The sequence below is a fragment of the Entelurus aequoreus genome, linkage group LG02 (assembly GCF_033978785.1).
Source record: "Entelurus aequoreus isolate RoL-2023_Sb linkage group LG02, RoL_Eaeq_v1.1, whole genome shotgun sequence".
In the NCBI taxonomy this organism is placed as follows: domain Eukaryota; kingdom Metazoa; phylum Chordata; class Actinopteri; order Syngnathiformes; family Syngnathidae; genus Entelurus; species Entelurus aequoreus.
Genome location: NC_084732.1, coordinates 47499533 through 47526065, shown reverse-complemented (window position 1 = coordinate 47526065; position 26533 = coordinate 47499533). Strand labels below are relative to the sequence as shown.

At 40.0% G+C, this 26533-nt stretch overlaps 1 protein-coding gene across 1 annotated transcript in view; it reads right to left on the bottom strand.

The window, feature by feature from the left end:
* Window positions 1-26533, bottom strand: part of zfhx3b (zinc finger homeobox 3b) — a 450580-nt gene that overhangs the window by 402268 nt on the left and 21779 nt on the right. Inside the window, exon 2 of the mRNA XM_062028101.1 lies at window positions 6864-6905. The gene's annotated coding sequence lies outside the window, so the exon portion shown is untranslated. The remainder of the gene's footprint in view (window positions 1-6863; window positions 6906-26533) is intronic.

The following is a 26533-nucleotide window of genomic DNA, read 5'->3' as shown; positions in this document are numbered from 1 at the left end:
CGTCACGCTACTTCCGGTACAGGCAAGGCTTTTTTTATCAGCGACCAAAAGTTGCGAACTTTATCGTTGATGTTCTCTACTAAATCCTTTCAGCAAAAATATGGCAATATCGCGAAATGATCAAGTATGACACATAGAATGGACCTGCTATCCCCGTTTAAATAAGAACATTTAATTTCAGTAGGCCTTTAAATGCATTAAGTAAATGTTGTGTCCTTGCCGCGATCATTTTTGCATTGTTAAAATCAAATGTTGGCAAATCCCAAACGACCACCTCTGCGTGTCACCAAAGCATCCACTGCATGTAGAAATGTGCGTGCGCCAACCATGAAGTTGGTAACCTGACTCTCGCCAGATCCTTGTAGTTCGCTGAGCTCCACACATGAATCTGGGACTTCTCAATAGGAGATGTATTTCAGAAGGCGGGGCATGTAAAAAAAACATTGTATGTGATTGGATGAACCACTTGTCCGTTATCTTGAATGACGTGCTACTTCAACCACTCACATCGAAATCAACCCGGGACGCTGATGAGAGCGACGCTGGGAAATCCAAAATAGAACAGCCGACTATTGGATAACGACAGAGCGAAAAGTTAATAAATGCCTTCAGAACGTTCTCTGTTCATCTTTTAAAGAACTAATATACGATAAATTCGACAAAACAGTTGCAATAGCGGAATCAATGTCAGCACACGACTCCTCGCTTGTTATTTGAATCAATCAGTCGCTTCGGCGCTACGTCACATCTATGAAATCCCGCCCGGCGAACCTGATTGGTTCATTATTTTTTGCTATCTTGAAGGAGTTTGCATGGCCTTTGAGCCCAGATCATTATTGGCACGCAGCACCACAATTTTCCATGTTCAGTTTTCTCTTGATACATCTCAACTGTGCCGTGAAAAATTGCGTATGCCAAATGTTTGTGCGTATGCACGCTTCATTTTCCTGAGGGAACTCTTCTGAAGGAATCAATAAAGTACTATCCATCTATCTAATACATGAGGCCTCTGGTTTTACTCGCTAACATTAGCTTATAACGAGAGATGGACATATGTGTTTTTCAACCATGAGAAGGAATAAAGTGAGTGTGAAGGACAGTGCTCAACGCGCTTTACATAGTGAAACCCATTATCTACATATTTAAGATATATTTAAACCAGCATGGGTGGCACTAGGAGCAGGTGTGTAAAGTGTTTTACCCAAGGACACAACGACGTCGACTAAGATGGTGGAATCATAATCAGAAATAATTTAAGCAGGAAGCGGGAATCAAACCTGGAAACCTCAAGTTGCTGGCATGGCCACTGTACCCACCGAGCCACACCACCAAAAAATGTAATCAAAGAAATAAATCATCAAACATATGAAAGCGTGTGTAGACAACGTAGTGAATAATTAGAATGTATCACTACCAGTCTGCACCATACTGAAACACAAGGAAATTCATGCCAATGAAGGATGTAAAAAATTTATGCAAATGGTAGAAATGTGTTCATGAAAATATGGAGAAGCTGCTGATGGCGTGTTTGACAGAGAAGGAGATACTGTAGAAGTCTGTTCTCCAAGGTAAACGCTGCACTTTATTATTACTTTACATCATAAAACTACTAGTTGTTACTCTTACATTCTATTGTATAGTTTTCTATACAGTATTTGTTATCCAGAAGTGTGTTTATCTTTTTAGAAGGCATGTTACATGTTAAAATTGTACCGTTTTGTGAGCCACAAATTAAATTGATTTCAAATGTATTTAAATGGGAGACGTTAATCTGAGATGCGAGTGTTTTGAGTTAAGAGCTCCATCCCAGAACCAATTAAGCTCAAAAGTTGAGGTACTACTGTGCTAGACGTTTTTATATTTTATTTATGTAACAAAGTATTACATTCTAAATGATACACTGTATGTCTATACGGTTTTTGGAATAGCTGCATGGACTTAATTTCCCACGTGGGATGGATAAAGTCCATCTGTCCATCCGTCCGTCTATGTCTCTATTTATCGCTGACTATTTGTCAAGCTGTGACAAACAGGTGTTAGACAGAAAACATGAGTATCAGTGATGCCAACGCAAGATAGTGTCTGCAGACATTATGCAGATGTGTAGGGTGTGTCCTGCTCTTGACACTTCTCCCTGAAGCCTGACCAGATCAATACACAGCTCTATTGTCAACTCATTTAGGAGCGGATGATGGGTGAGCCACTGGTCACAAATCGACACGGAGACGACAAGGTCAGTCTCGGTAGCACATTTACATGTCATTTACATACATCGGATGCTGCTAAGATGAACACCTGAAGTAACACATTGTGTTGGATGTTTAGACTCATGTGTTAGATGTACTTCTACAATATGTCAAGAATAAAACCGCATTGCAATTAGAGTCAACCTGCAGGGCAGATTGACTCAAAATCTTAGTTTGTCCAAGTTACTGCATGCACAAATGGGCACTTGATCGGGTAGTGAGAGGCTGCAGAACCAAACAAGTCTATGTAGAAGACGTTAAACAGCACCTCAGTCCTCTTGATGGGAAATTTGAGTACAAAAAAAACATGAGGGAACAGTCGACCGACACAAAGTATTATGCACAAGCTGCAGAAAGGTGTTTTCTTTTCACTGTAGCACTTCCAGCTAAAATAGCACATTAATAACACAGAAGGAGTATCAAGTCCACAATGATATGGATAAATATTTAGAAAGACTGTTTATTTTGTCAACATGAACATCATGTTAAAGAGGACCTATTATGCAAAACCAACGTTTCTTACCTAAAGGTACATGTTTTTGTGTATTTGGGAACCCCATTAGTCCCGGAAATTTGAAATCAAACCGCAAATGTTTATTAAACAGCTTTGCCTTCCTTTGTACTTCCTCCAAATGAGCTGTTTGGAATTTGCTGTGTCCTGTGACGCTGCTTGCGGATATCTCCATATATGGTAAAGATATAACGGAAGTAAATTTGCGAGTCTGACATTGTAGTTTGTCATTGTAGTTAATAAGTTACTTATTTTTCTCTATCCTTTTGTTGAGGGGAAAACTAGCTCGTACATGCACATGCATCATCCGCTGTTGCCATTTCTAATACAAAGTAGCGTATCGATCTAACATAAATCTGTCAGTAGACATATGAAAGCACTTAAAACTGTATGGCTGACTTAAATATTAACACTGAATTAGTAATCTTACGCATGATTTTAATATTTACAGTTTACAAAAATAAGATTACAAAAATAAATACTAATCGACTATAAAAGAAGGGACTTATAAAACCTGATGAAAAAAACATTTACATACAATTAAGCAATGCTAAAATAAAACTAATCTAATTAAATTAATAATAAATAATAATGATATTTATGTTTTCTAATTAAACTGTCATTAAAATTTAAGTGTAAATGAAAATACAGCTTCAACACTTTAGTCATATTTTTTGCGCTTAAGAAACTTCTCTATGACTTTAGCTATAGACGTCCTCTGTTTGTTCATATTGTCATTACTGCCACAAGTGGTAAAAAAGTGTATTACAAATGAGTACCGTTGCGGCCCATACGAACCAAAACTGTGAAACAGATCATTTTTGGCGCCCCTCAAGTGGGTACTTGCGGCCCAAAATTGGGCCCCAGCCTTATGGTTAGGAAACACTGTTTTAGACCACAAGGAAGTGTTTTAAATGTAGGAAACAAACCATAATATGTTTGATAAACATAGTAAGTGCATATATGTTCCCTTCTATCTTGACGCTTTGCTCATGCAAAATAAGACAATTAATATACTGTAGATAAAATAACTATAAAATATAATTAATACAAATGAATCCATAGCAATGCTGTGATTAATGTGATAGAACATTTTAACAGCCATAGTTTTTTTTCCCATGAGAAAAAAAAAAGCTAAATTCACAGAAGAGAAGGTTTTCAAAGAGGTTGAACTATATATTTCATAATTTACATGTGTCTGGGTTAGGGCAATTTGGTCTCATAATTTTTTTTTTTATTATAAATTTTACTTTTCACATCACAAAGAAATGCCCTATCTACTACTTGCAGCCTACATTACTTTCTGCATGCTTGGTATTTTTTCTCTTTACTCTCTTTGCTCATGCAAAATAAAAATGAGGGATATTTAATCATGATTAAACTTAATCGGCCGTCTGGTCAGTCTTAAAGCTTTTTTGAGAGGGCCAACGTGCTTTTGAAATATTTGATTCTGCAGCCTGTCAGTACCGGATCACTCGCTGATAATGCACATTTGCGCATGCGTCACGGTAACTTGGACAAACAACCTGAAATTGCCAAAAGCGTTTCAGGGATTTTATGTCATTCTAACAATAAACTAGGGATATCAATTGATAACTTTTTAAAATCAGATTAATCACTACTTTGAATGTGGATTAATCATGATTAATCACAGGTAATTACTTGCTTGCATAATTTAAATTAACGTAAAGGGTAAATGCACTTTTTTATAATTTTGCGTATTATTTACAATCCTAATGTAAAACAAGCAAACGTATATTTTCCTTTTTTTATGCATTCTAAATAGTAAATAAATGTGACCATCCTCGTGAAGAAAAAAGGGGGGTGAAACTAAACGTCTTTTCGTGTCTTTCTCGCCATTTTCGGATCTAAATTGGATGCCAAAGTTTACCAATTTGTCTGATTATGTTCTCATCCTTCTACTATCAAGGTGGGAGGCAATATTTATGATCTAGAATGAACTTTTACGAGCTCCAAGGTGAGAAAGCAGCACACCAGCTGATGGTGTCAATATAGCCACACTTCCCCCCGCTCTTGGCGCCTCTATAAATAGTTTGTCTGCATTAATTGGTTAACATTCAGGTCACAAAATGCAAATTGATTATTGTTGACGGTTTTTGGATGTTGGGCAAAATAGAGGACTCTATTAGCTCTATTGTAAGCAAACCTTTATTTACATGTATTTACGCGTCAGAATGCATTACAAAAATACATCTGTCTTTTTGTCTATTGAATGATGGACAAAATTCCCCCCAAAATGCAGTTCCCCTTTAAAAAAGGCCCTCATATTTGGACTTACATGTTATTTTGTTGTCTGAGTGTCTTCCAGGAACATTTTTTAAATGTTTTACTTGAATGAACCTCATTTATTTGCATTTATAGCAACAGTTTTATCTCAAGAAAGTCCAGCCGTATTTTGACAGGGACCACCTGTTGCAGTCTCCTCACTCACATCTGTTGACCTGATCACATCTCTGTATATACATGATTAATGCAATCAGTTTTTGTTATCAATCACTTGAGTTTACTCTTCATTTTTGAATTCACTTCAATTTAACTTCAATAATTAAAAACATAAATACACATATGCCTATACAGACTGAGGTGTGATTCTTTTTTATTGAAGTCACTCCTTTTTAATGATTTTGCGCGACATTGGAATCAGAAGCAGACTCAATTGAACATGATTATGATGTATATAAGAACGATTCAGGGAAATGGATTGTTAAAAACTAGAGATGTCCAATAATGACTTTTTTACCGATATCCGATATTCCGATATTGTCCAACACTTAATTACTGATTCCGATATCAACCGATACCGATATATACAGTCGTGGAATTAACACATTATTATGCCTAATTTTGTTGTGATGCCCCGCTGGATGCATTAAACAATGTAACTTTACCATGAATTGATTAACGTGGACCCCGACTTAAACAAGTTGAAAAACTTATTCCGGTGTTACCATTTAGTGGTCAATTGTAGGGAATATGTACTGCACTGTGCAATCCACTAATACAAGTTTCAATCAATCAATCAAAAACAAGGTTTTCCAAAATAAGAGAACAACTTCAACTCCAGGAAAAAAAGTGCCAACATGGCACTGCCATATTTATTATTGAAGTCACAAAGTGCATTATTTTTTTTAACATGCCTCAAAAGAGCAGCTTGGAATTTGGGACATGCTCTCCCTGAGATAATCCTAATACCCACTACAACTATGGGAAATACTATACTTTGACTTTCACAAAGTGCATTTATTTTTTATTTTTTAAACATGGCTCAAAACAACAGCTACAAAAACAATAAAGGCACACAGCTTCAGTCCAGAGTATACTAGAAGATACTTGCCAACCTTGAGACCTCCGAATTCGGGAGATGGGGGGGTGTTGAGGTGGGCAGGATTGGGTGGGCGGGGTTTGGTGGTAGCGGGGGTGTATATTGTAGTGTCCCAGAAGAGTTACTGCTGCAAGGGGTTCTGGGTATTTGTTCTGTTGTGTTTATCTTGCGGATGTTCTCCCGAAATGTGTTTGTCATTCTTGTTAGGTGTGGGTTCACAGTGTGGCGCATATTTGTAACAGTGCTAAAGTTGTTTATACGGTGTGACATGTATGGCTGTTGATCAAGTATGCATTGCATTCACTTATGTGTGCGTAAAAGCCGCATATATTATGTGACTGGGCCGGCATGCTGTTTGTATGGAGGAAAAGCGGATGTGGCGACAGGCTGTAGAGGCAGTGCCTTCAAGGCACTCCCCCAATATTGTTGTCCGGGTGGAAATCGTGAGAAATTCGGGAGAATGGTTGCCCCGGGAGATTTTCGGGAGGGGTACTGAAATTCGGGAGTCTCCCGGGAATATTGAGAGGTTGAAACCGATACAGATCATTTCCGATATTACATTTTAAAGCATTTATCGGCATCTCTATTAAAAGCATTTTTTTGTAATACCATAGACAAGAGATTAAATAAACTTTATCAATTACTTTAGGATATGGCTAAAACAGCATTTATCTAAACCTTACTTTCTTCAACTCTTTGCAGAGGAAAAACCGCAGTTCCTACACACAGTTGTGAACTAGAAGAATAAAAAGAAAGTACTTACCAACTGTGAAGCAGAAGACGCGCTTCTTTCACAGTCCTTTGCCTGCAAAACATAAGACAAGTGCATCATTGTCTACAAGCAGGCTTGACTCTCATATCCTAACTGTATGCAAGAAGAAAAAACTGTGAGCCACAAGTCTCCCCGCTCATTCTACTTTCCTACCATTCCAATGCATAACTTTTTGCCAACATCCGCCTTACTGGCCAATAACATATGCCCCAAAGCTGAACTATAGCTTGCAACAATCTTAAGGATGGATAAAACCTGAATAATCAAGCAAATCACTCAGAGCCAATATCATTATATTATTATTTTTGCAGTACACTCAGTCTGCAGGCTTCCTGCTGTTTATTATAAAGTTAGTTTGTAACCAGAGGGGAGAAAAAAAGGACAGCAATAACATGCGTAAAATACAGAAAAGGCACAGAAAATAAATAAAATCATAACTACGCCTTTGTAGAGTATCATTTGATTCTGCATCTCATAGATCTCAATATTTATTTACATGGGCTCAGGCCAAAGCGGAGAGAGCACATAGTTTTCTTTATACTTTACACTTCTTTCATCAACTAGTGTCAGCAATGCAGTCCTAATAATGTCTCAATTAACACTATTTTAAACCTTGAAACCACAACCTTCAAAATATATCAGTTTTTCTTTCATTTGTTATTGGATAAATAATTGCAGACGACATTGCAGATTTTTTCACTGAGTATTACGTTATGGTTTAATTCGGGTGAAGGATTTACAGCTAAGGAATCTGAAACCCTTACACTGGAAGTGTTGTGTGTTACAGTCTGATGAATACACTTAAACAAGTGGAGACTGTGTACTATAAAACCACAACCCATACAACAACAGGAAAAGTCAGGTTGTGTTTGTTTTCATCATTGTATCTCCTCAGATGGTACAATGTAGCCGTAATGACAGATCTGCTTGAACAATCAGTGACCAGGAGTGTTTTACAGCACTCATAGGCAGGTGCAGCACCAAATTCTGGGCCCCCATACACAAGACTCCTAAAGGGCCACCCATTCCACCCTAAACACAACGTCACCGCCTTATACCCCATACTTGGTATGTCTACATGCACTAAAAACGAATTATTGCAATTTGGTTGAAAACATCTTTTTAAAATGCATATACACGTTTATTTAGGTCTTCGACTTTTTAAAGATGGTATTAACATATAGGATGAAGCTAGATAAACCCATGAATAATGTGTTTTTGTTTTTAAAAAAATATCGATATATTTTCTAGAAAAAAAAATGCTTCCAAAGTCAATATAAAATGGCCAGAATATGATTTTGAATATTCATATAACTTGTCATTATTCACTTAAATATGATCATAAATATGTAAAGTTTTCCTTTACTTAATTGAATACATCCTTATTGTTATAGTTTTACTATTATTATTAGTGCTCTCCCTGGGGTTAAGTCTCCCCTTGTCTTTAAAAACTAGTGACATCTCTGTTTCTAACTTTAATTGTGGGTCTTTGAACGCACCACAGTTAAGGGCAATGTGATACAAAAGTGAAACTTTTCATATTTCTCTCCTGTGCTGCCACAAATAGATGTATCATAGTTTTACCTTTCTTCTATCATCTCATCATTGTTCTAAAATGTGGGTGCGGGTGTGAATGCTTAAAGGTGAGCATTGATGACGTAATGACCTCTGTGTTGATTGTAGTGTTACACTGTGGGGAGGCGGGGCGGCGGATCGACAACGAGGCAGGGCACGCCGGAGCCCGCTCCAAGATGGCGGCGAGGAGGCGTGGCCGGCGGACCCGCGTCTAAATGGACTACAGGTGCGTGGATCGCGCAGCTGGGCACAATCTATTAATCCCCTCTCTGTGTATAAAAGCGTGACAGCCGAGAGAGGCAGGGAGAGAGTTGGAGAGCCAGCAGCCACGCATGCAGCGAGAGACGGAGAGAGAGGCGGGAGCCAGAGAGAAGCGGACCTGAAAACCCACACGACGGCATGAGTCGTTCACATACACGTTTGGGTTTCCTCTCTCCAGATGGGATGAACTATTTTGCATTTTGGATAGGGGATGTAGTTAGTTTTAGACATTCTCAATTTGATTCTGGTAACCCTATTTTTTTACTTTCAGGACTATATTAATATTATATTAACTTTTATGGCATCTTTTTTTATTTTATTTATTTTTTATAAATTGCATTTTTAAAAGGCAGAATTTTTTCCCCGAAATTTTACGAAAGCCCGTAGGGGCCCCCCTGTGTTGCGGCCTATAGTACATAGTTGTACCGGTGATTCAGGGCTTTTCTTCCTGTCACTCACATATACCAGTGACGATGGAAGATACTACCACATAACAGAAAGCTGCCCCAAAAGGTGTCTCAACGATTTGGTGAGTAAGAAAACCACTGCGGGGGAGTTATAATGGTACATTACAAATCGATACATTACGTGAGAAAGACATAAAAAATTATAATACAATTATAGAAAAAGTACACCGAAAGGAATATTGTGGCCCACAAACTGATCACTTACAGGAGACTGACAGGAGGGTTTGTAGAGATCTTAACAATATGGTTTACCGTTCCATAGTGTTGATGTTCTATTTCAATCTCTTTAACTGGTAATGAAAACAAAATTCTAAAAGTAAGTTTGTATTAGTTTTGTCTTTTTTGCCATCGAGTTTGTCTTCAAAAATAGTTTTACAAAAACGTATTATTTTGAGGGTCGTCAAATATTGTGGTCCGCTCTACAAAGGATAGTAAAGGCTGCACAGGAGGTTGTCGGGAGCAGCCTTCATTGCACCACTGAAATATCCCCCTCCTGATGTCAGAAAGGACTCCACACACCCATCACACCAGGGCCGGCCCGTGGCATAGGCCGTATAGGCAAATGCTAAGGGCGCCATCCATCAGGGGGTGCCACGCCAGTGCCACAAATGTTGGAGGAAAAAAAAAAAAAAAAAAAGTTGGTACTATTATTTCTAAATACATAAAATAATCTCACGTTAATTAAAATGCAAAGTGAAGCCTATTTAATAGAAATATTATTTGTTACAACATTACGCCCCCCCCCCCCCCTCCCCCGGCACGGTGCGCCCCCTCCCTTCCCGTGTCATGACTCTTTTTGGACGTCACCACATAAAAAAATCAACACAAGATGTCAAAACGGCCAAAACTGTCAGGTGCCCAGGGAAGAAAAAAAGAGAAAAGAAGAGGCGAAACGAGAAAAAGACAGAGGTAGCAGGTAGGTAACGTTAGCCTACATGAAATTATTTGTCTGTTACAGAATGTGATAGTAACCTGGCTTTTTTAGCATTAATCTAATGTTACATGATTCGGCAATTGCTAATCAATAAATAGCTAGTTCTGTTTTAACGTCGGGTTAATATTGTGGAGGGGGCTAAATTGTTATGGAAAATAATAATGTAACGTTAGGTAATTACAGTACTCCCTGGTGTACAGTCATTTGTAAGTCATTCTAGTTAATGCAATATTAAAAAGCACGAATAGAGAACTCTGTAGGATCCCCTTTTTTTGTAATATAGTTAAAGTCATACTGGTTTGATATCTTGTTTTCTGCAGTGCCTTATTTATATTGTATTTTTAATTTATTTTATGCAACTTGTTTACACGTTTTATTTTGTGTTTATGTATGTAAAAAATATTGTATTTCATATATTCATTTTTTATTTTTTGTATTCATTTATTTATCCATATTTTTTTAATCTTGTTAACTATTCTGATTGTTAATTTGCTTTCTTTAAGTAAAAAAAAAGGTCAAAGACAAAGCTATTCGGTTTCTTGTGAGTATATACACTTCACTGCCGATGTGGGGGGGCACCACCTAAAATCTTGCCTAGGGCGCCAGATTGGTTAGGGCCGGGCCTGCATCACACACACTGTTTGCCCCACTTCTGTTGGAAGGAAGGCAGTGGAGCATCCAGAGCAGGACAACATGCCTGTGAAATAGTTTCCTCCCCACAGCCGTGCAACTGTTGAACTCTGGGAATGCTCCCTGAAGGACAACAAACAAACAACAAACACACACACGCAGAGCCAACACTGCATATTCATGGTAGCACGCACTATACTGTTTTTACATATCTAAGTATATGTGTACACAAATAATTAGCATGGGTAGAATTTTACATTTAAGGGGACCTATGGTGAATTTCATAAGGTCCATGCATTTGGGCCTGAGCTTGCATACAGTTTTGGATGTCTCTGAAAGCTGTGTTTAGCAGTCTTTTTTTAACGGTGGGAGTCAGTCACTGCGTTTCCACTCACTAAATTAGTCTGATTTCTCCAACAGTTAGTTTTTTTTGTATTTTCACATCTACGTGTGAAGTCCAAGTGTCCATGCACACTCTCTAATGCAGGGGTCTCAAACTCAATTTACCTGGGGGCCACTGGATGCAGAAACTGGGTGAGGCTGGGCCGCAAGAAAAGATTTCTTAACAAAATCTAACATGCACTTTTTCATGAATTCACCTTCTTTGAATGGCTTTCCCGCCCTAGCAACATAATTGCCAACCCTCCCGATTTTTTCGGGAAACTCCTGAATTTCAGTGCCCCTCCCGACAATCTCCCGGGGCAACTGTTCTCCCGAATTTCTCCCGATTTTCACCCAGACAACAATATTAAGGGCGTGCCGTGATGGCACTGCCTTAAGCGTCCTCTACAACCTGTCGTCGCGTCTGCTTTTTCACCATACAATCAGCGTGCCGGCCCAGTCACATGTTGTATGAGGCTTCTGCAGACACACGTAAGTGAATGCAAGACATACTTGATCAACAGCCATACAGGTCACACTGAGGGTGAACCCACACCAAACAAGAATGACAAACACATTTCGGGAGAACATCCGCACCGTAACACAACATAAACACAACAGAACAAATACCCAGAACACCTTGCAGCCCTAACTCGGGGCGGGGCTGGGTTTGGTGGTAGGGAAGGGGTGTATATTGTAGCCCAGAATAGTTAGGGCTGCATGGGATTATGGGTATTTGTTCACTAACATTACATTTTCATATTAAGGTGCGGGCCGCAAAATAACGTCTAATAACGCGGGCCGCGATTGGCCCGCGGGCCGCTTGTTTGAGACCCCTGCTCTAATGCAACTATTGGTCATCCGCCATGTGCCTCCTGTACACTGGGGGGCGCTTATTTCAATTTAGCACGGTTAAATTAATGCCTTTTCTGGTTGATCTATAACGTCACACTAGCCATCTGTGGATCCTCACACCTTGTTTCAAGTGATGTCCGCTGTAATATTGGCACAGATTTTAAACATTATGACTCTAATGGCTATGCTGATGTTAAATAGCAGACAGCATCAAGAAATGATCCTAGATTGCGCTACAAACATGATGCTACTACCAATATTGCTAGTAGCATCAAGGAAAAGACCGTCTGATACTGTTCCAGAAGAAGGTTGCTATTGTTCTGGACTATCTTGCCAATTGTGCGGAAAGTTAATCGGTTTGGAATGCACAAATGCAGCATGAAGAGGTTTGTGTACGCTTTATTATTCGCCTTTAATATACAGTACTTGCTTCATTATCTTTCATATCATTTGTATTTTGTTCGGGAGTTCAAATTAAGCTGGGATTCTACATCTTCCAAGATATCTTCTTAAATAAATCTGTTTCTTTTCTTTTACCATCAAAGCACTTCAAATTGTTCTGTTATTTTAATTTGTGAAGCAAATAAAAAGTATCCTCTTCATCAGAATTATTGCTACATTTTTATTTAAAGGTATCTGCTTCTGGGTTGTATCTCGCTCTTTGAGACTGGCGCATGCGCGGTACATAAAAACCCCCTCGAGAGATCAGGGGCCGTACTTATCGAGCTTCTTAGAGTGCCATTTTACACTTAAGTCCTGAGAATTTGCGAAATGTAGTCCTACTCTCAAACTTAAGAATACAAGCTTTTTATCAACGTTCTTAAGTCTAAGAATCACTCCTACTCTCCACGATATTTAAGAGACCTTCAGAGGTGTCTTAAGTGGTTAGGAGTTGCCAGCAGGGGATGGCACTGAGGCGAGAGAGACGTGCGCGAACGTTCAGGGAACGGAACAATGTTTTGTTTTTTTTGATGACGAGCAGCTGATCAAACGGTATCGTTTAGACAGAGCGGATATTATTTTTGTCACAGATTTAATACTTTTAGATTCCTTGTTGATTTCTGCATGTGTCTGCAGTGGGCTAGTATATATAGAGCCACCCACACCAGTTTCAAATTAGTTGCCTAATTAATAAATTGGAAAGAAAATGTTATGACAGTAGCGTATGTGTGTGGCCGTGAGGTGAGTGACGTCAGTGAGTGTGTGGGCGATAGAAGAGAGGGAGCGGTAGCGTGAGTGCCGGCGGGGACTAGTTTGTTTTGTATTATTTTGTAGTTTATTGTCAAAATATACACTCCCATTGTCCACTTAAATATTTCCAAGATATTTCTTTATTCTTAGACAACGGATTCCCTTCTGTGATTGGTCATTTCTATGGACACAGAAATGACGTCACCTAAAATTCCGTTTACGGCACATAGTAATGTCGTAATTCAGCTCTGAGTGTGACACTTAAGATTCAGTCCTACACTTCGCTGAAAGTGTGAGTAAGACGCTTGATAACTAACTTTTAATTGCAGCTTTCAGCGAATAATTTATTTACTCTTAAGTCAACTCTTAGCAGACTTCTTAGGAGTAATTCTAAGAAGCTTGATAAGTACGGCCCCAGGTTTCCAATCGCATAATCCAGGTGTGTTAGTCCTACTTTTCAAAAAAGGAACACGATTGGATTAAGGTGTTCCCATGGATTGTAGGAGGCTCATTTAGAGCCAAACTATTTTTTGAAATTGGACTAATTTAGTGTATGGGCGCGTACTGAGTGACGTCACAGATTGGCGAATCTCCATTAGGGAATTTCTAGTATGCAGTACACAGAACTCCTCCCCCTTTGTTTCACAGGCTGTGAGACTCATGGCCTGTACACACAGTAACATATTTAGATGGAAACAGTTAAGAAATGTATCGTTTCAGCCTATCCTCTTGTAAACGCCGTTCTCCGTGGTCTGAAACAAGAGTTTTTTAGAACGGGCTCCAGAGTGGGAAAGGTTTCTGCCTGGAACTTCTGTGTTATTTATTCTCATCTAATGCCCCCCCCCACACACACACTTGCTTTGATGGCTCTAAAATAAATACTTGTTTATTTATTTTTAAGACATTTTACACGGGACTATTTTGTCAAGATCGACCAGTACGAAACTGGATTAGCCGCTAAACTGTGACGTAAAAAGACGGGAACATCAAGTCTTGGTTTGAGGAAATACAACAAAAGGGAGGAAAACAAATGTTTTTTCATTTAATATTAGCATGTGGATAATAACACAGACGTGCGACATGCAGTGACTTAAATGCTGCTCAAAACTGTTTTTTTGTAATGCAGCTCTGTATCAATCAGTGTGCGGGTGTATTCAATGTTGTGACCGAGTAAATCTATACAATGTTTATAAAGTTTATTTGCTACTGTTTATCTTCAAGATATATTTCTAACAGTGTACATTTTCAAAAGATATATTATGATACTTTTGGAGTGGGTGGGACGTGGTTTCATTTGCAATCTGGGAAAGCCTCCCCCAAACGAACATCTTGCAGACAGACTCAAACAACAGGTTAGAAATATGACTGTGGAGCAAAATTTTCACCAAAGCCTAACCAATACATATTATCTAGACCAGTGGTCCCCAACCTTTTTGTAATGAGTGTAAATGGGGGAGGGAGGTTTTTTGGGTTGGTGCAATAATTGTAAGTGTATTTTGTGTTCTTTAATATTGATTTAATAAAAATAAAAAATGAAAATAAAAAATATATTTTTTTTTTTCTTTTTTCTTTTTTTTCTTGTGCGGCCTGGTACCCATCGATCCACGGACCGGTACCGGGCCGTGGCCCGCTGGTTGGGGACCACTGATCTAGACCACAATGAAATGTTTTAAACACGGATTAAAATCATCATGTTGCCTTTAAATACCAAATAACCACGTCATATCTTTGCACACGACTGGGCATATCACTGTACATCATACTGCCAAATGTGAGTAATTTAATTGTACAATTTTATTTTATTTGCACTTTTTCACTATGTATAACCTGTGTCACAAACCTGGGGGTAAAGTTCGACTCAGATTTTAAATTCGAAAAACAAATCAGCAGCGTCGTACAAAAAAGCTTTGATCAATTACGCCAAATAGCGAAAGTGAAACCGCTTCTATCAGGACATGATCTCGAGAAATTAATCCACGCCTTTATCTCGACTCGTTTAGACTACTGCAATGCCCTGTATGTAGGCATTAGCCAGGCCTCCCTCGCCCGCCTGCAGCTCGTGCAGAACTCTGCTGCTCGTCTGCTAACACAGACCCGCAGACGTGAGCACATCACCCCTATATTAGCGTCCCTTCACTGGCTCCCTGTGCGTTACAGAATCAATTTTAAACTCCTTTTATTTGTTTTTAAATGTCTAAACAACCTCGCGCCAACATATCTCTCTGACCTCCTTCAGCCTTCCTGCCCCACCCGATCCCTAAGATCAACCGATCAGCTGCTACTGACGGTCCCGGACACAAGGCTGAAGCTTAGAGGTGACAGAGCTTTCGCTGCTGCTGCTCCCAAGCTCTGGAACGACCTACCTCTGAGTGTTAGACAAGCCTCCTCTCTTCCTGTTTTTAAATCTCTCTTAAAAACATACTTTTATTCCATGGCTTTTAACACTGAGTGATATCCATCCTGCAATGGCGCCCCATAATACACCTGCTGTGAACCTGTTTTTATGTTTTTATGTTTTTATATTTTATTTATTTATTTTTTATCGTGTTCTGTTTGTGTTGTGTTGTGTTTGCTCGGTTCTCGTATTATTTTTAACCTGCCCATTGTACAGCACTTTGGCTACCCCTGTGGTAAATTTTAAATGTGCTTTATAAATAAAGTTGATTTGATTTGATTTGATTTACTACCAGATACTCGGTAACCAATTGTATTCCAAGCATGAAAGTGTTGTATTGGAATGCTAAACAAACAAAAATGCAAAAATGCATAAGCTTCAGTCTTTAACCCTTACCCTAAGACAAGGTAGAGACATCCATTTCCCTCGACTCCAGGTCAGTAAGTAAGCTTGTATTTTCGGATGGCTGCTGCCGATTGTGTATGCACTTTAATAAGCAGGCTGCAGGTCAGGCAGATTTATTGGCCCATGGTAAGGTGGAGGGACCGGACTCCCTTGGCCTCCAGCTTCCCTCGGTGCCATTACGCCAGAGTGAGATATAGTGAGATATTGATCCCAATGCCACTTCATTTTGCAATAACTATTACACGATATTCTCCCGGGCTGCGCACAGGCGCCTGATTTATGCCGCCTTGCTATTTACATTAACAGTAAGTGTTTTTCTATACCCGGTGTGGAGGGTCTTCCAGGCACACAAATGGACAACATTCACATTTCATTCCATATCTTTGAGTCTTTTTGCAGCTTTGGAAGCCTTTACACACTGACACGGGTGCTGAACACTCGTGGGTAATGAAAGGTACAAACAAACATATTGCAGGATACATTCCAGCCTTCATTACAGATAATACCTGGGATTTATATAGCGCTTTTCTAAGTACCAAAAGTCGCTTTACATGTTAAAAACCCATCATTCATTCACACCTGGTGGTGGTAAGCTACTTTCGTAGCCACAGATGCACAATTGTCCTTGAGGCGATGTTATCTGATTGTATTAAATCTTATTTAGAGCGGCTGTTTGATCGCATGCATTTTCTAAAGCAGGGCTATTCAACTGGCGGTCCGGGGGCCAAATCCTGCTCGGGAATGACACCATTCCAGCCCTCGAGTTAGGTTCAAAACTTGGAAGACAAACATTTTTGCAGCAAGTTGCTAAAAACACTAGAGTCCTCTGTTGGCAGATCCTTACATTGAAATTTGAACGTTGCTAGCAAACACGGAATGCTGGGGTCCAAACTGGTGTTTTACAGAACTGAAGCTCTCCTCAAGGCACCCCTTTAAAGTCCTCTCCATGTTGGCAGTTTTTTTGAGAAAAAAAAAAAAAAGTACACATTCAGCGAAGTTAATATCCCATATTATTTGTGGCTTTATTTTTTTTGTAAAACGGACCAAACTCGCCACAAAATTAACTACAACAAAATTGATTTTTCAAAAATTATTTTAAAAATTGAAAGTTGCCATCAATCCCACGTGGGTGCTCGGCATTGGTCGATCTTTGATTAGCTTTAGCTTTGTCTAAAATTACTAAGGATGCACACTTAAGATGTGGAGAAACAGAAATCGCACACAGAAGGTGTGGCGAAGTAACACTTAAGACTACACGGCAAAGGCTCGTCTGAGCCACAGGGAACGAGAAGCGTGAGTGGAGCCAAAGCAGAGGAGAAGTACACGACTAGAAGTGTGAACCATCAGGAATCTACTGGCGCCGAGGGAAGGCACTGAAAAGCTTAAGTAGTCATGAGAAAATGAGTACCAGGTGTGCTCACAGGTGGCTTTGCCCCGTGACCCACAAACCAGGCACTTCAACAAAAAGAAGTTGCCAGATCATGAAGGGTTTCCTTCCCGCTAACTTATCGTTGTGGTGTACAGACACAAATTAAGTCAATGTATGCAAATATCTAAGTATGTAAAGTACATTTGTCTTAAGTAGTTGTTTTTTTTCCACATACTCTTCCATGACATTTAGATAAGCACACCCGCCACTTTGTTGTACAATGCTATGAATGTTTAATTGAATACCGCAAAGTATCTCATTTAGAAGAAGCTGATGAGGTTAATTAGTATAAGCAGACTGGATTTGGTTACAAGCAGCTGCACACTCCAAATGCTGGGTGTTTGCCAAACTGCCAGCCTGGTCCTGAGTGTTTGCATGCAGACTGTGTCAGTGGCAGAGTGGCAACCATGAAAGACGCGGAAGGGGGGTGGGGTGGGAGTGACACGCTGTACAAGGCCGACATTCCCACAGGCAATCCCCACAGGGGTCACTGTGCCCCAGATGCTGTCAGTGTAACACGCCGCCACGAGACAAAACAAAAGGACTAATGACCCTTAATTGCTTCGGAGCTGTTTAGAATCAGATGAGTGTTGCCTAAGCTGCAGTATGTAAATCAAACCCCCCTCCTTGCCCTCGCCCCGTGTCTACTCCCCGTGCTCTCCCCCTGGCACAATCAAGTCTCTTTCTGATAAGGGGGTGGGCAGTTTAGCAGGCACGCTGCCAAGTGAAGGGAACTGGTAAGCGTGGAAATCTGCGCACACTTGTTGCTACAAAGGCTGCCTGTTACGCGAGCACATTGTAGCAATGGGGCGACATGTGTGTGGAGCAGATGGGCATCCTAAAGCCTCCACGCGCTTTCATATTCAACGTGGAGGGAGAAAAGAAGCGTGCCCCGTGCCGTGTGCGTGCTCCGCTCATTAATAGGTCCATTCTTATGCAGCACTTAGTTTGATTGTAGACAAATGCCCCACTTGGGAGGAAGGGATTGCCAGTGAATTAAAATGAGCATGTGTGCATCTAGGGCTGTGTGTATACTGTATTGAGGACTTATTTGAATGATGTTTGCATGCATTTAAAAGTGAGCCGGTTTGCAAATAAAATACTTGAATGTATTGCTCACTGCAGGAGGTTGGTGGTCGAGTATTTTGAGTTGAGAGGTGAATGACATTTTAATATAATTTCATTGAAATAGTTTTTACCTGTTATATGTTTATATGCCCACATATATAAAGGTTGCTCACAGTATGAACTGGTTAGAAACACTTCTATTAAGATCCAAGTCACGTTTATAAAGGAGATGCTTAGTTTGGTTATTAATACCGTCATAATAGAAATACAATGCATCAAAGAGGTTTTCTTAATAAATAGGGTGAATAATCTGCGTTCATACATCTATCTATCCATCTTCTACCGCTTGTCCCTTTTGGGGTCACGGGAGCCTATCTCAGCTGCATTCGGGCGGTAGGTGGGGTATCCTGGACAAGTCGCCACCTCATCGCAGGGCCAACACAGATAGACAGACAACATTCACACTCACATTCACACACTAGGGCCAATTTAGTGTTGCCAATCAACATGCAAACTCCACACAGAAAGACCCCATACATGATAAATGCAATCATTTGTTGTTGTGACTATGTACCAGTGGTGTGCCGTCAGGGCCAGCAAGGCCTTCTCTGCTGGCCTAACGTAACCAGAAATCAAGATCATAATTAAAGATCAAATTATTTTTTAATTTACTTTCCCTAAATATCTAAACATATTCATATTCTCTTCATGTCATATTGTGCTCCTTCCAGTGCTGTTGTTTTTGGTTTTAGTTTGTATACAATGAGAATTCAGCTAGCTCATGTTGCCATGCTGTACCAAATCTGCCAGACGCTTTCAAGATCAACAGTGCGGGTGTCTATGCACTGTAAGTGATCGGGGACATACAGTTGATAGACAGTTGCGATAGCCAATCAGATCACGAGATGTTGTCAGTAAGACCTTCTTGATGGCCTCACATTGAACGTGACATTTACGCGTCCTGTGATTGGATACTCACTGGGACCGTTAGCGGATGAATTTGAGAACAAATAGAGTTGAGAGACGTTGCGATAGCCAATCAGATCACAAGTTGTTGATAGTGGCTGTTCTGTTACAACTAAAAGTTGGAAACTCTTGCTGTTAAAGTGCGTCATGCTTGTCATTTAATTAACATTGTTACATGTATATTTGTCGCCATCATGTGGTCAGGGCAGTTAATATACAGGTATATTTGAGAAGTGTGAACTTTGAATCAAACTTTATTGATCGGAAGTTGCATAAGCCAAGCAGAGAAATTGATGTTATTTGTTTTAATTGCTGATACCTTTTAATTAATTTTTAAATGCGCCAGAAAATAACCCGTTTTGTATACTGTTGATGTGATTCAATGACCAGTAGGGTGTAAATGTGATTCTGTATAGCAGTGGTCCCCAACCACCGGGCCATGGCCCGGTGCCGGTCCGCGGACCGATTGGTATCGGGCCGCGCAAGAAATAAAAAAAAAAAGATAAATAAATAAATAATTATATATTTTTTTTATTTTTAATTAAATCAACATAAAAAACACAATATATACATTATATATCAATATGGATCAATACAGTCTGCAGAGATACAGTTCGTAAGCACACATGATTGTATTTCTTTATGAAAAAATAAATAAAATTTGTCCGTGGGACAAATTTTCAAGCGTTGACCGGTCCCCAGCTACAAAAAGGTTGGGGACCCCTGCTGTATAGTATTTCTTCAGCAATGATCATGTGGTGACATCAGTTATGGTATTTTGAGAGGAAATCATTGAAGTTGGACATCACTGAAGGCCTAGGTGGGAAACGCACGGCCTGCCACTGCTATGTACTGTATGTATGTATATACGGTTCATCAGAGCTGGCTGATGTACTTGCTGACATATACAACTTGTCACTAGCACAAGCTGTTATGCCCACCTGCTTCAAGACCACCACCATCGTGCCCCTGCCAAAGAAAAACACTGTGACCTGTCTGAATGACTATCGCCCTGTTGCACTCACCCCAATAGTGATGAAGTGCTTCGAGAGGATATTCATGTCACACATCAAGAAGACCATCCCAGACACACTGGACCCTCTACAGTTTGCCTACCGGCAGAACCGGTCCACTGAGGATGCAGTCAACACCGTCATCCACACCACCCTCACCCACTTAGAGGGCAAGGACACCTATGCCAAGCTATTATTCATCGAATACAGCTCTGCTTTTAACACGGTCATCCCACAAAAACTCACTGCTAAACTCCTCACTGTTGGTTTGACACAGGCTCTCTGTGACTGGGTCCTGAACTTTCTCACAAACCGGCCCCAGTCAGTCAGAGTCGGCAACCAGACATCAGGCACAAAGGTTCTAAGCACTGGGACCCCCCAAGGCTGCGTGCTGAGTCCCCTATTGTACACCCTCTTCACACACGACTGTGTGGCCTCCCAGAACAACACCAGTATCATCAAGTTTGCAGATGATACTACGGTCGTCGGACTGATCACCGGGGGAGCTGAGGCAGCGTACAAAAGGGAGGTAGCGGAACTGGTGGCCTGGTGTCAGGATAATAATTTCTCCTTGAACACAGACAAGACCAAGGAGATTATTATTGACCTACAGAAAAGGAGTGCACCGTACACACCTTTGCACATAGGGGGGACAGAGGTGGACAGAGTGAAAACCTTTAAATTCCTTGGGACCCACATCAGCGAGGACCTCACCTGGGATCACAACACCCAAAAACAATAAAGAAAGCCCAGCAGCGACTGTACTTCCTAAGAAGGCTGAGAAAATTTGGCATGCCACCCAAAATTCTCAGCAACTTCTATAGAAGTACGGTTGAGAGTGTCTTTACCAGCTCAATCAGGGTCTGGTATGGAAACTAAGCTGCTAAGGACAGGAAGGCACTCCAGCGAGTGATTAAAACTGTGCGGTACATATCAGGAGCAGCCTTCCCCTCACTACAGGACACGTACTCTACCAGGGCCACCAGGAGAGCACACAACATCATAAAGGACCGTACACACCCCCAGCACAGTCTCTTCAGCCTCCTACCATCAGGCAGACGATACAGGAGCCTAAAATCCAGGACTACGAGACTGACAAACAGTTTCTACCCACAGGCCAAAAGGCTTGTGAATGCCCCCCCCCCGTTTTACTTGTATCTTTTTGAACAAAAGACAGCCACCATGACCACCCCCGAACTGTGAACCATCACTGTAGACACTTTTCACATTTGATCACTAAAGACACTTTTAACTGCTGCTGTGACCCAAGGTCACCTCCATATTTATACTGTTGACTGTCAATCAGAATGTGCAATAATGTAATGTTTTTTTTCTAAAAAATATTGCCCGTCTCCGTCCATCACTCTCCTTCTCTGCCGCCGAAACCTTGATCCATGCTTTCATCACCTCCAGACTCGACTACTGCAATAGCATCCTCTACGGTTCATCTTCCAAAGTCCTCAATAAACTTCAATACATTCAAAACTCTGCCGCCCGCCTGCTCACCCACACCCGCTCCCGCGACCACATCACCCCAGTCCTTCAGAAGCTCCACTGGCTCCCCGTCCCTTATCGTATCCATTTTAAAATCCTCCTCCTCACCCACAAAGCCCTCCACAACCAGGCCCCCTGCTACCTCACCAACATGCTCCACCGCCACACCCCTTCCCGCAGCCTCCGCTCCTCCGACGCCAACCTCCTATCCCCACCTATCAGAACCAAGCACCGGACCTGGGGTGACAGGGCCTTCTCCATCGCTGCTCCCACCCTCTGGAACTCTCTCCCCAAACACATCCGTGACTGTACAGACCTTCCATCATTCAAATCACATCTCAAAACTCACCTCTTCAAAACTGCTTTTAATATATGATTCATATGTTGTGTCTTGTAATGTCCTCTCATGTTTGTCCCATGTTATGTGTAATTTGTCCTGCCTCCACTGCTTTTCAACTGTCCTGTGTGTACTGATTTTATGATTTTATACTATGTAAAGTGCCTTTGAGTTTTTAGAAAAGCGCTATATAAATAAAATGTATTATTATTATTATTATAATGTTACTTACTGTGCCTTGTATAAACATTTTTATTTTTATTTTAGCTAAGTACCGTGTGACTGTTGAAGGGTGTACTAGCAAAGTAAGATTTTCATTGTATGGCAAACTGTCTGTTTAACTGTGCATATGACAATAAACAATCTTAAATCTTGAATCTTGAATCTTGAATCAGTGGCAGGCGGTGCGTTTCTCACATAGGCCTTCAGTGATGTCCTATTTAGTCCGACTTCACCTCTCAAAATACCGTAATTAATGTCACCACATGGACATGGCTGGATATACTATACAGAAACACACTTGCACACTGATGGCCATTGAATCCCATCAACAGTGTACAAAACGGTCTATTTTTCGGCGCATTTAACATTCAATAAACCCGCTTCAGCAATCAAAACATATCTTATGTGGTACTGTCGAAATTAAAATAATTGTATAAAAACAAATGAAACAGGAAACAATTAAGAAATAAAATATTTGAACTCACAATTTGTAGCACCCATTCGACACAAGCCAAGTATAAGCCATTGGTACCGGTCGTAGTCGGTAGTTGGTAGTAGTCAGTTGATTTCGTGTGAAAGTGGCGGGCAAACCATTTCACCGCCGGGATAGCTTCCGGTGTCGGCCGACCTCGTTTCAGAAGATCTAGTGTCTCTTAACTATCCTTCTTGAAAATGGCCTTGCAAATATATATCTGCCACCTAATCAATATTTTGCTCTCCTTCTTTGTGTTTTCTGTGGCTTTCATGGTTCGTATGGCTCCGGTGGCACTTCCTGTTTTCGCAACTTGTGATTGGATACCCACTTGGGACTCCCAAGTGAGTATCCAATCACACGACGCGTAAATGTCACGTTCAACGTAGGCCAGCTAGAAGGCCTTACTGACAACAACTCGTGATCTGATTGGCTATCGCAATTGTCTATCAACAGTATGTGTCTGTGCACTGTAAGTGAACAGACACATACACGCACATTGTTGATTCTGAAGGCCCCATGCATATTTTGTACAGCATGGCAACATAAGCCAGTTGAATTCTGATTGGATAAAACATAAACACAACAGCACTGGAAGGAGCATAATATGACATGAAGGAGATATGAATATTTTTAGGTATTTAGGGAAAGTAAATTTAAAATTAATTTAATCTTTAAATATGATCATTATTTTTGGTTATGTTAGGCCAGCAGAGAAGGCCTTGCTGGCCCTGACAGCACACCACCGCTGTATATATACAGTATATATATAGATATACTAATATATATATTAATATATATATATATATATATATATATATATATATATATATATATATATATATATATATATATATATATATATATATATATATATATATATAATGATGTCAAACGATTTATTTTTCAATCAAATTGATAACACTTTTGACCTGATCACTGATCATATAACAACCTAAACCGGTAAAGGTATGGTAAAGAATGATGTGCGCTCAAAATAAATTGTGTGATTAATCTGCGTTGATACATGATTATTGTGATTTTATTGGTCATTAATCACACAAGTTAATGCATTAAATTTGATTGCGTTTTTATATAGTTTGAACATTTTAAACAGTTCTTGTATTGGGTCTCATACCTAATGTTGTGGCCAGTAAGTGAATGTAAACATCCACAGAAGCAAAACAAAGTTAATGCAATATTTGTGTTGATGTGGTGCTTGTAAAAGAGGGGTTGGTCAGAGGTGGCTGTGTGGAGCATGTGACCCAGTGAGATGTGAGCGATGTGCCCCTGGGTGTCCCAAAGCTCCCGCCACACCCATTAACATCAAGCCTTAATGCATTTCCTATACCTGCCTGCTTTTCAGCAATATGGAGTCCCTGATGATTTAAAGACAGCAACAAACCTGTCCCATTTTCAGACTGATATTATTGGTAGACCGTCTCTTCAAATTGTAGCTAACTGCTAATGTTTTTTTTATGGCAAACATGTCAGAACTGATGTATAATTTAATTTTATTTTTTGTTCCCCTCTTGTCTCGTTCCGCATACCACTCAGTTTTATTTGAGTGTAATGATTGCCTTGAGATCACTGTCACAATGTTATCAGAGCAAAAATGGCTTCCTATACATTAGACTAACATTTACAAATTTGACCTTTCAGAAAAATGACTTTCCATGTGCCAAATAGCGTATTTATTTAAATGATGAAACTATGTTGGACAGTAAATATGGACATTTATACATATTTAAAGTGGCCATAAGGTATATGTGGCCCCCTTAAAATCACTGGTAATTATTTTGGGAGTAATTACTGTATGTGTTGGATGTCCAATAACTAAATGCCTTCCAAAAATGCAAACAAATACATTAGAAGGTACTGTAAGTAAACACATAAGCATGCTAAAATCCAAAGGCATATGATTTAATGTCTTGAATTAAGCATTGTCACATTATATGTCAAAGGGTTGTGTATGAACAGTACTAGCACTGATGATCGAGCAAACCCCATCACGATAGTGAAGTGAAGTGAAGGGAATTATATTTATATAGCACTTTTCTCTAGTGACTCAAAGCGCTTTACATAGGGAAACCCAATATCTAAGTTACATTTTTAAACCAGTGTGGGTGGCACTGGGAGCAGGTGGGTCAAGTGTCTTGCCCAAGGACACAACGGCAGTGACTAGGATGGTGGAAGCGGGAATCGAACCTGGAACCCTCAAGTTTCTGGCACGGCCACTCTACCAACCGAGCTTGGGGCGGCATAGCTCATAGGTGTCCTGACTGGTCCTGTGGCGCAGGGGTTGTCAAATTGTTAGGCAGAATAGCTAGGAAAACAAGAAAAACATATTTTTCATAGCTAAGCTAAGCTGTTGTTAGTTTTGTTCTAAGTCAAAATGAATACATGTTTAGTTACAACAGAGAATAAGTAAACAGTTCCACAAATTATGCTTCAAAAATCGTAAATTATTTTATGGAGAGTACATGAGGGAACACGTATTATATTCTCAGAACAGGGACTAACTGTGCCACACTTAAAAAACCTAATCATACTGTCGACCGTTTGAGTCATTCAGGGTTACTCCTTTTTGTGTACCATTGAAATTATTTTAAAGATGCCGTTTGCATTGAAAGCATTAATGCGTCATCATTGTTTTGGAATGCAAAATAATCGAAGATCGTATTCGCAGCCCGTTTTCAGGTCACAACTTCAAAACACAATGTTGGACTAAACTGGTGTTGTAAGAGTGCCCCAACTTGAAAGATAAGAGCTGTCTCTCAGCTATTTGTTATGCTTTAAGTTGCAGGCAAATATTTGCGTTGCTAGCATCTCCGCCATTAGTTGGTGTAGCACATGTCGCAGTCAATCCCGCAAGATCCGACCAAAACATTGGGTCTTACTCGCTACGTTTAGCTTATAGCTAGAGATCAGCATAGCGCTGTTTTTCCAACGTTTGGAAAAAAGAAAGTGAGTGTGAAGGACAGTGCTGAGAAGAAGTAGAGGGTGATAGTCATTGAAATAAAGACAGAAATTGTCAACAAAAAAAAATAGCGACTGTGTTGCCGGCTTGGTGAAGCAGTTTGAGTGTATCACTGCTAGTCTACGCCATACTGAAGAAGAATGAGTCTAACGCCAGCCAATTATGTTCTAATCAACGGACATTTATCCATGAAAATGTTAAGAAGCTGCTGATGGTGTGTTTGATGGAGAAGACGATGGAGGGAGACACCGTAGAAGTCTACTTTCCAAGGTACATTATTATTACATTATTTAAACAAACATATGTAGTTATGTGTACTATACATTCTATTGTATAGTTTTTCATACAGTTCTTCTTATCGAAAAGTTTGTTTTTCTTTTTAAAAGGCATGTTTCATGTTAAAATTGTAATTGTTTTGGGGGAACAAGCACCAACTGAATTGATTTAGTTTTTTTTTCCAGTGGGCGACATTGATTTGTGTTTTGAGTTAAAAACTCGGTAACACTTTAGTATGGGGAACACATATTCACCATTAATTAGTTGCTTATTAACATGCAAAGTAGTAACATATTGGCCCTTAATGAGT